Source organism: Cucurbita pepo, chromosome 16, assembly GCF_057944985.1.
Source record: "Cucurbita pepo subsp. pepo isolate OVF chromosome 16, ASM5794498v1, whole genome shotgun sequence".
Taxonomy (NCBI): Eukaryota; Viridiplantae; Streptophyta; class Magnoliopsida; order Cucurbitales; family Cucurbitaceae; genus Cucurbita; species Cucurbita pepo.
The window spans coordinates 6483276-6494412 of NC_141813.1; the positions used below are offsets into that span (position 1 = coordinate 6483276).

An 11137-nucleotide genomic window follows, 5' to 3' on the forward strand; every position below is an offset into this window, starting at 1 on the left:
CATGGAAATGATAAGCTATAGAATCATTCTAGAACCTCAATAGATGGGTTACAAACTCACATTACCAATCTCGACAACTGGACATGTCATCGGCGTTAGAAGAACGACCGCATCAGAGCAAGTCATGGGGATAGAAGATCCCGTTGAAGGATGATAGACCAATCGTAATCTTCAGCCCAATGAGCCAAGCTTTTGTAGAAGCAAGAACCCTTGTTCTAAATTGAGTCAAAGCTAAAATTAGATAATGAGATCGAAGATTGAGAAACAAGATTTGGAACTTTATTCTAAATTGAGTCATTTCACAATCTAACTTGATCAAGGCTTGATTGAATGAGTAAGATGCAATCTACCACAAGAATTGCATGAAACTTAGAAATGACAAAGATATGCTCAGATTTCTATGAGGGGGATCGTCTCAACTTGAGAGATCAATTTCATTGATCACAAATATGCTTTTACATAATAATTTGTGGGTATTTATAGTCTCCCAACAAAGAAGTTAGTGTTCGTGATTTAATCTCGATCCCTTTAAATCTCCATAGAAAACGAAGTTAATTTGAGCATTACAAACTTTATGAAATTAAAATAATAAATAAAGTTTTCTAACCACTCATGAAATGATGATTGCAACTTCATCCACTACTTCAACCGTGCAAATATTTACTTTTGAATCCCCAAATGGTCTTGACTCAAACGAATCAGCTTGTAACACATGAAATGATGGTTGAACCTAGCCTATCCAATTTTGTAGATGAAGTATGAATGCTTGTTGAATCTTCTTGGCCTTGGGTTGTGTAATAGGTCCAGTTGGAATACCGTGATTCTTATTATCATCCCCTTCTTCAAAAGGATTCGTCCTCGAATCAGAAAAATCATCACCTACGGGAACATCAATTTTATTGTTCCATGCAATAAGATGAGTCATTTTACTAAATATCTTACAGAGCATTTATAGTCAAATAAAGAATTCTTATAGAGCATTTATAGTGAAATAAAGAATTAGGAATCCACGCCATCTTTAGATCTACAGACCCACTCCCACTTCAGCTATCCAGGCTAACATTAAAATAAAAATTCATGAGTAAAATTATTTACGCTAATTCATTGAAATTTTAAACTACAGACCCACTCCCACTCCCAATTCAGCTATTCACGCTAACGTTAAAATGAAAATTCTGAAATTCTAAAAAGAAATAATCACTAAATTTAGATTTCACTATTTATTGAGATTTTAAAAAGAAATAGTCACTAATTTTAGATTGAATAGTCGGGTTATACAACTTAGTTAACTTGAATCACGTGGGGTGAACGTGGATCAAACACGTGACTCTGAGATCTACAGTGACGCTTTCCCAACTAAGCTATCCCGGCAAACATTAAAAATGAAAACTCATTGATATTTTAAAAAGAAATAATCACTAATTTTAAATTGAATAGTCAGGAGTCAAGTTATGTGACGTGAATCAGGTGTGGTGAACGTGGATTCGAACACGTGACCTTCAGATTTTCAGTCTGACGCTCTCAAAACTGTGTTATCTTCGCTAATATTTGAAAAAAAAAATCATAAGTAAAGGTATTTCTGCTAATTCATTATATTTTAAAAATAAATAATAACTAATTCTTTATTGAATAGTCAGCTTATGCAAATGGAAATAGGTGCAGTGAACGTGGAGATTAAACACGTGACCTTCAAATCTTTAGTTTGACACTCTCCCAACTGAGCTATCCCTGCTAACATTAAAAGTAAAAATTCATAAGTAAAGCTATTTCCACTAATTCATTATATTTTAAAAAGAAATAATAATAAACTAAACTATAAGTAAAGCTATTTCCACTAATTCATTATATTTTAAAAAGAAATAATAATAAACTAAACTATAAGGTGCAATGAATAATGCAGATCAAACACAAGACCTTCCAATATTCAATCTAATGCTCTCCCAACTAAGCCATCCCAGATAACATAAAAAATGAATAATGGTCAACCTATGCCAGTTGGATCGAACACGTGACCTTCAAATCTTCAATCTGACGCTCTCCCAACTGAGCTAAACTCGCAATCATTAGAAATAAAAATTCATGAGTAAAGATATTTTTGCTGATTCATTGAGATTTTAAAAAGAAATAATGACTAATTTTTTATTGAATAGTCAGGTTATGCAAATAGAAACATGTGCGGTGAACGTAGAGATCGAACACGGGACATTCAAATCTTAAATCTGACGCTCTCCAAACTAAGCTATCCACGCTAACATTAAAAATGAAAGTTTTTAAGTAAAGGTATTTCCGCTAATTAATTGAAATTTTAGAAAGAAATGATCACTAATTTTAGATTGAATAGTCAAATTGTGCAACGTGAACCATGTGTGGTGAACGTGGATCAAACACGAGAACTTCAAATCTTCAATCTAACGCTCTCTCAACTGAACTATCCACACTAACGTAAAAAAAATGAAAATTCATCAGTAAAGGTATTTTCGCTACTTCATTGAAATTTTAAATAGAAATAATCACTAATTTTTAATAAGATATTCAAGTTATCCAACTTGTATAAGGTGCGGTGAACTAGAACACGTTAGGTATTTTCGATAATTCATTGAGATTTCATAAAGGAACAATGACTAATTTTAGATTGAATAGTCGGGTTATGCAACTAGAATCAGGTGCGGTGAACGTGGAGATCAAACACGTGACCTTCAAGTCTTCAGTCTGACGCTCTCCCAACAGAGCTATCCCCGCTAATATTAAAAATGAAAATTCATAAGGTATTTTCGCTAATTCATTATGTTTAAGAAAGAAATAATCACTAATTTTAGATTGAATAAACAAGTTATGTTTTTAGATTGTATAGTCAAGTAATAAACTTGTATTAGGTGCGTTGAATGTGGATAAAACACGTGTGACCTTCAAATCTTCAGTCTAACAATCTCCCAACTTAGCTACTCTTGCTAACATTAAAAATGAATATTCATCCGTAAAGGTATTGGGTACACTTCTGGAAATTCAACAAAAGGCAATAGTATTAGACTGAGATGCCAGATTTAAATCTTGCTTCTGGAAAATTAAACAAAAGGAATTTGGTACGCAGTTATAGTATGACATTCCACCCATAAACAGATGGTCAAACAGAAATGCTCAAGTAAATATTGAAAGACATGTTGAGGGTATATGTGATGGATTTTGTAGGAAGCTCGAATAAGTACCTACCCCTTATGAAATTCGCTTATAATAATACTTGTCAAGCCACCATACAAATGGTCACATACGAGGTTCTTTATGGACGAAGATTTCGATCCCCTATCTTTTCGGAAGAAGGGGGGCAAACGACAACTATTGGGCTAGAGCTGGTGCAAATTACCAACGCCGCAGTCCAGAAGATTAAAGCTAGGATACAAACCGTACAAAGCTGAGAGAAAAGCAATGCAGACCTAAGGCGCAAGGACATGGAATTGTAGGTAGGGGATCATATATACCTAAAGGTAGCACCCATGAGAGGGGTGCTCAGGTAGGGTAAAAAGGGGAAGCTAAGCCCTAGGTTTATCCCTCCCTTTGAGATATTAGTAACCATTATCTGCATTACGATGTGTACTAAAATGCCCCTATTCTTCTTTAGGTAGGATGTCCTGCAATATGTATCATGAGCTGGATGTTATGATAGGCCTACCTTTCCCATCAGCTAAACGAGATGTCCTACACAACGATTTACCAGTAGGCTTACATGATTGTGACGACACCACTCATGTGTTCCTGGGGAGAAAATTGAAGATTATTTTAGGGGAAGGTTTTCAGGATCATTATATGATACATGACACGATGACCTCTAAGTTCTAAGATCCTGAAAACATAACAAGAAGTAATATCCTAGCTTAAGGTCGCGATTAAGAACTTACTAGTAGGCTACTGACTAAGTTTTACACACTCCATGTTTATCATTTTTTTTCAAGTAACTAAGAGTTGGTCGTGGATGACTAGACTTTGGAGTGTGGGCCATGTACTAACTTCTATTTTTAATCTAGTATTTTTTGTTCTTCTTTTGAGTCTGCTTCTTATTTTGTGTTTGTAACGAATATGTATATGTAACACCCAAAAATGAAGAAAATTAGCTCCCATAAGAATAAGCCACTCATGAAAGACCCAAAGGATAGAAAGGAAAAAAATTAAAGGAGTAAGCAAGAACAAAGGACTTAGTTAAGTCACTCGTGTACCACCCTTTTGAAAAGGATTGGAAAGGAAAAAGTAAATCAAAAGGGCAAAAAAGTCATTTTATCAATTATCAAGAATCTTTCCGGATTTGTAATTCCTTGTCTAAAAGGAATCTCAAGATTATAAAAAAGCTAAAAATGATCAAAAAGCGATGAGCAATTTGTAGAAAAATTATAATTTTTCGAGAAAAATAATAATAAAATATTTGGAAAGTGGCAAATTACCAAAATACCCCTAGAAGAATGGATAATTACAGAAATGCCAGTTAATTAGAATCAGAGCATCTACCGTGACCATCCGAGCAAAATCCTTCGAACTCAAATTTCAACCGTCGGATCTCCTCCAAACTTTGATATGATCTAGAACGAACACGCACGGATCACACATCCAACGACTAGTATTCAAAGCCATGGTCGGTAAGGGTATGATCAGAGTTGATATCTCCGAAAAATTATCCAGAAAGTTTGATCTCTAAATAACGATTCTGGAGCTCTCTATGTCGGTTTAAGCTCCTCCTATAAAGTCTTAAGTAGGAGCAACAATACGGAATAAGAATCGAGAAAGGTCGATCCCCCAATCGAAGGCAATAAGCGTTTAGATTGTGGGTCTCCTACTCTCAGGTTTCTTCCAAATTCGAGAGCAATCCTCCACCATTTCTCTTCAAACTTCTACATAACGAAGAATCTGGAGCTCTCACTGTCGGTTTAAGCTCCTCCTATAAAGTCTGAAGTAGGAGCAACAATACGGAATAAGAATCGAGAAAGGTCGATCCCCTAATCGAAGATAATAAACGTTTAGATTATTTGTCTCCTACTCTCAGATTTCTTCCAAATTCGAGAGCAATCCTCCACCATTTCTCTTTAAACTTATTCCAACCGTTTCTCAACAAGATTACCCACAAGTTCTATGAAGAAATAGAGTGCTGAAAGTGCCTAGAAACCATGCCCCCAATTCAATCAGCCATTGAAGAACTTCAAGAAAATCTTGAAAATCCAATCCGAGGATACATGATGATTCGTCGAGCAAGAATGATTCCAATAAGTTTCTGCACCTACAAGGAATGCTTCCATAGAAGACCACGAAGAAAAATAACCTCGAGAGCATGCCGAATTGAAGGAAATAGGTTTCAAAATTAAATTGGGGATAAGAGTCGAATTCCTATCTACGATCTCTTTTCCTTCAAATTAAGGATTCCTCTAACTTCAGAGGAAGAAGTTGAGTAAACTTGAGGAAGGAATCGAGAGATGAAACATCGTAGAACAAGCTACCCAAGAGATCGAAAATTTGGCGTTTTGAGTGAGTTGCATACCGAGAACGATTTTTTGAAATTAAGGTCTTACACTCAAAGACGTTCCTCCAAACCACTTCCTTTGGCCTGAAGAAAGGATATGGAAGAGGTTCAATGAAGAAATAGGGCCTTGAAATCCCTAGAATCGGCTACCCAATAAGAAATCCTTTGTTTTATCTCCAACGATAAATCAGATTTTGGATGAACTTTGGAACCGAATATCTTAGGCTACTATCCACGAGAAGGTATCAAATCAAATCCCTAGCCTTTCCTTGTAACATCCATCTTTAAGTTTCACGAAGAAATCGAGGAGAGAAACGCTGTAATATGGCTGTACAGGCTGAGTTTCAGATGGCGGCGACGCGAAAAATGCGCATCTTCATCCTATTCAGAGGAAGAAAACGATGATACGGCCAGTTCAACTGAACTGTCCAAGTCAACTCAAAATTTGATCTTTTCTCGGGTTTTCTCAGTAGATCTTATTTTATGAAATGTTGTATGAATCCTTATCCCAAGAGGTTATATAAGGTAATGAAGTTTGGGAGTTATTAGAAAACTGTAGTTAGCGAAACCAAGATATGGGAGAAAATGCTCATCACGATCCATATAACTTTACCTCCTAGGATAACTAAAGTGGTATCCCTGAAATAATAGATTCCCCAGATGTACCCTTGGTCTCTAATAGATACTACGTGCACAATATCATGCTGGGCTATTCCTAAGAACTTATAAGTTCCAAGCTTGACCCAAGACGTTATGCATAAACCTAGGATCACCAAGAATCCAAGAAAACACCTAGGTTAATGCAAACATCATGCTTAACAAGTTGCTAGGATCCATGCCTGAAGTAACCATTATCTCACTTCACGAAGTGTACCGCGAGGCCCCTATTTCTCTTTAGGTGGGATGCTATGGTATATGTACCATGAGCAGGATTCCATGATGAACTTATTATCTCCCTCACCTAAATGAGATTCCCTGCACCACGATTTGCTAGCAGGATGCCACGATTATGACAACGCCACCTATGCACTCATGGGGAGAAAATTAAGAGTTACTTCGGAAGAGTTTTCATGGTTAAAATACGATGCATGACATGACAACCTCTAAGGTTTAGTTCCTAAAAACGAAACAAGAAGTCATATACTAGCTCAGGGCTTAGACATGCTCCAAATTACCAACTATTTTCTGTAAGGCCTATTTTATATGACATGAGAATAAATTCAATTCAAGTTGGTTGGAGCAAGTTCGGAACCTAAAACTCATGCTAGTTATTATGGGTTCAAATGATTACGGAGGTCATGTTCATGAAGCCTTGGAAGGCATTGGAAGGCATGAAGCGCAGCAAGTTCGAAATAACTCAAGAAAGTTACACTTTATGCCTCAAGAAAATTTGTGTTTTCGCATCGAATGCTAGGTAACACCCTTTTGTTTTAAAATGTCTTGTGTTGTTGTTCCTTATTCTGTGTTTTCGCATCAAGGTCATTTCATAAAGGTCCTACTAGGAGTTGAATCTAGGTCGTTGGATTCAAAGTCCAAAGTGCTAACTACTACACCATAGAATCCCTTATAAAAATTTATTTTAGAATGGTTTTCCTATTTTATGCAGATTCCACAAGAAGAGAGATCCTATCACGAGTCAAACTCAAGTTATTGGATTCAAAGTTCTAGAGCTGTTTTATCTAACTCGTTGTGATCTTGAGCACCTTTAGAGTGGTTGCAGAAGTATCCCTCCAATGTTGATTGAAGCTCTTGGAGAACATGTAATTTTATATATTTCTTATAGTTAATTTATATATTGTTGTATATTACAAACAAATTGAAATAATACTTTACATCCCAGTCTTTCTTTCTTCCGTGCAAAACTTAACATGAAAACTATATTATTTCAATATTCACTCGAGAAACAAGGGGTGAAAACTATATTATTTCAAACCCTCCATTATTGCTTCTACTTTGCGTGAAAATGCTTCCACTAAATCATGTTGCTAACTAGGTTGTTTGATTTGGTTCAATTCTTGGGTCTACTAGATTGAATCGACCTAGCTCAATTAAACTCTTGATAATATAAAAATCATAAGTTTCTTAAATTACCTTAACTTAAAAGTTTAACCCCTAATTTTTTTTAGAATGTTTAGCTTTGTTTCTAGTTGATCTCTAAATGCTTAGAAGTATCTAATAAGACTTCTATTCAAGGAACTTCTCAATATAAAAGATGTAAGACTTCAGGTTTATTATTAAGGAATTTCAAATGCGTGATTTGATATATCATAGAGGACAAAAATATTTATTTGTTTCAAATATCTTATGTTGACCATTCTTTTTTGTCAAGTATTTTGAATATTATCATTGTGAATTACTAATGGCATTAGATTGAATCTCATTAATAACAATATCCCAAAACTCAGGTTAAGATGACATCAAAATTAATACTTTAATTTCATCTTCAAAATTTATTTCCACTTGACTAGATTGACATGTAATCATAATAGTCACCCGTGCACAAAAATTTACAACCTTAAAAGGTAGAAATTATAAGGAGTACAAGAGAAGAGTGCTTAAAATAGTTTCAAAATATAGAAAAAAAAAATAGTAGGAATTGGTCAAAGTCAACATCCATTGATCACTTATGGCACAGCACAACACAGATGAGGGTAACATTTTTTTTATTTCTCTACTATATTAGGCCCTTTGGTTTATTGGCCTTACAAGATGGAGACATGAAGTTTTCTATGTTTGAAATAAATTTGGTTTGATTGTTTTCGGGTTAGCATTGGTACCATCAAAACTTATTTATTTCTTTGAAATGTTCGAGTTTACAATTTACATGTTTTCATTTTTCTACTTTGTCTGCCTGTCTTTAGAAATGAAGCAAAATTAGTTTGAGGGTTTTAGGCAGATTGTTATAATTCTAATTTTTAACTAAAAAAAAATTAGTCTCGTTGTCACCCTTAAAACTACCCTATAGGTATAATCGACCTATTATCTGTTGGCTTTTTTTCCTTAATCTTTTGATGATAACAAACCTACCTTCAATTATTAACAATTCTCAGTATTTTTGTCTATAGTGTAAGGTTGGGAACAACGATTTCAACGTCTTTTTTGGTTCACTCAAATTAGAGATAAAACGAAGAAGTTCCAGTCAAAACAAATACCTGACGTGATGATGTGGTGGCAAAATTGACACTATGGACCAATCAAATTCAAAACAAGATACCTGACGTGATGACATTTATAAATTTGGTGGAGTAACAAGGTGGAGTTTTCAATTACATTTATAAAAGTTTTCCATTACTTTTAAATTATAAAATCATTTCAATTACATTTATAAAAGTTTTCGGTTACCTTTTAAATGGCAAGAAATTATAAAGATTTCGTTTACATTTATGAAAACTAGTTGTTACTTTTAAATGAAAAAAAAATTATAATGATTTTATTTATGAAAACAAGTTATTACTTTTAAATGGAAAGAAATTATAATGATTTCATTTAGTTCTGATAAAGATAATTATTTGAATTACAAAATCATTTCAACTTCATTTAGATTTATAAAACTTTTAATTATTTTTAAAATGGTACTCACAGTTTTCATTAACATGTATTACATTTAAATATGTTATATATATATATATATATATATAAATGAAACATGTGGTCTATAATTTTTTATGATAAATTTAAAAATAAATAAATATTATTTTTCGTGTTGCACGTTTCGGTTCACGTTTTAGTGGTTCGTATCAATTCCTATTTTTACAACTTGATCGCTATTTAAACTCATCACCTCTTAGTATTTTTCACAGCACAACACACAGAACATTTGTTTCCTTGATCTAAATTTTTTTTTAAAAAGCCTCCATTGTTGCTCCCTACAAAACTTCCAATTCTATTTTTTTTATCTTATTCCCTGAGAGAGATGTCTATTATTTAAAAGTGTTGTTGTGTGTTTCTATAAGATTTCAGACAATTGTACTGGTTTGATCCTAAGCCATTGAAAGGATTGAGTTTGCTCTTGAACTCGTAAAAAGAGCGGTATACCGGTTTGATCCTGAGTCGTGGAAATGATTGAGTTTGCTCTTGAACTCGTAAAAAGAGCGGTGTACCGGTTTGATCCTGAGCCGTGGAAAGGATTGAGTTTTCTCTTGAACTCGTAAAAAGAGCGGTGTACCTGTTTGATCCTGAGTCGTGGAAAGGATTGAGTTTACTCTTGCAGTCGTAAAAAGAGCGGTGTAGCAGTTGGGCTCTGATCCGAGGAAAGAGTCCGAAAGTTTTATTCAAATTCCCACTATAAAACTATGGTGTTATATTTTCTAACCCTCTTCCTATTTAAGTTCTAAATTATTGTTAAGTTTTATTGCATGGTATCAAGTTTGATTGTTATTAAAAAAAAAATTTAATAATTAGATTGTTGAAACCCTATTCACCCCTCTAGGGTTGTCATATCGATCCAACATTATCCTTCCACCAATAGGAGCAAAGGCAACGTTACTATGTGAAAGTTTCATGTCATTTATTCAACAATAAGGGTGTTAGCATGCATTTGGAAATGAACCCATATTTAAAAAATTTAGATAAAATAGAGAAGAATTGTTATCTCAAAGACAATGATACTATGTGAAACTAGCCTCAAGATGCTTCCTTAACTCTTAGAGGCGGTAAACCAACGGTTCCTTCACCCAAGACCCATGGCCCAACTCCCAACATGGAAGGGATAATCTAGAGAATCATTCCAAGAACCCTAACGGATGGGTTACAAACTCACATTATCAAGCTCGACAACAAACAATGTCGCCGGCAAACTTAGAAAGACTACATGAAATTACGAATATATCAATGTAGGATTTTTTAATTTACCGATTTTTAAAATGTTAAATTATGTGAAATTACTGGCAAAGAAGAATATTTTAGAGAGCTATTCCTTTTTATTTAAGATTTTGATATTTAAGAAAAGAGAAAATGAATAAAAATAGGAGACATTTTATAGATTTAGGAGGAGTAAGTGAAAACAAAAAGGGAGTCATGACCCATTTTCGGTGGGTTCTCGAGGCACGGATTGCAAGTTAAAACAGGTTGAAAACAAAGTAAAATGTTTTCTCGAAATAAAAAAAAATTAAAATATAATGAACATATATATTTACATTATATTCGAAATAGAGTTTATAGGTTCATAGTACAAAATAAGGGAAATAATAAGGGAAATGTTGAAAAAAATAATTTTAAAACATAAAAAATAGTTGGTGTTGTTTAATTGTAAGATGGGCAACTACTCTTAGTTAAATGAAAGATATGGAAAACATGGAGTGAGTAAGTTTTTAACCATGTTCATAGTGGGTGCTTGGATACCACACTCTTTTCTTAATGTACATGGAATCGGTAATTATTCTTATTTCTTTTCCCTTTAGACACTCGGTGGTCGGGAGTAAATCGAACAAAGTGTCTGTCCAAAATAAAAGGGCCCAAGGATACCACACTCTTTTCTTAATGTACATGGAATCGGTAATTATTCTTATTTCTTTTCCCTTTAGACACTCGGTGGTCGGGAGTAAATCGAACAAAGTGTCTGTCCAAAATAAAAGGGCCCAACCAGATTTGAACTGGTGACCTCTTGATCTGCAGTCAAATGCTCTACCACTGAGCTATGGACCC

At 34.1% G+C, this 11137-nt stretch overlaps 1 non-coding gene across 1 annotated transcript; it reads right to left on the reverse strand.

Annotated features, from left to right (window-relative positions):
- Positions 1-11065: 11065 nt before the first annotated feature.
- Positions 11066-11137, reverse strand: TRNAC-GCA (transfer RNA cysteine (anticodon GCA)). The gene has a single exon. It is a non-coding gene; the product is annotated as a tRNA-Cys (tRNA).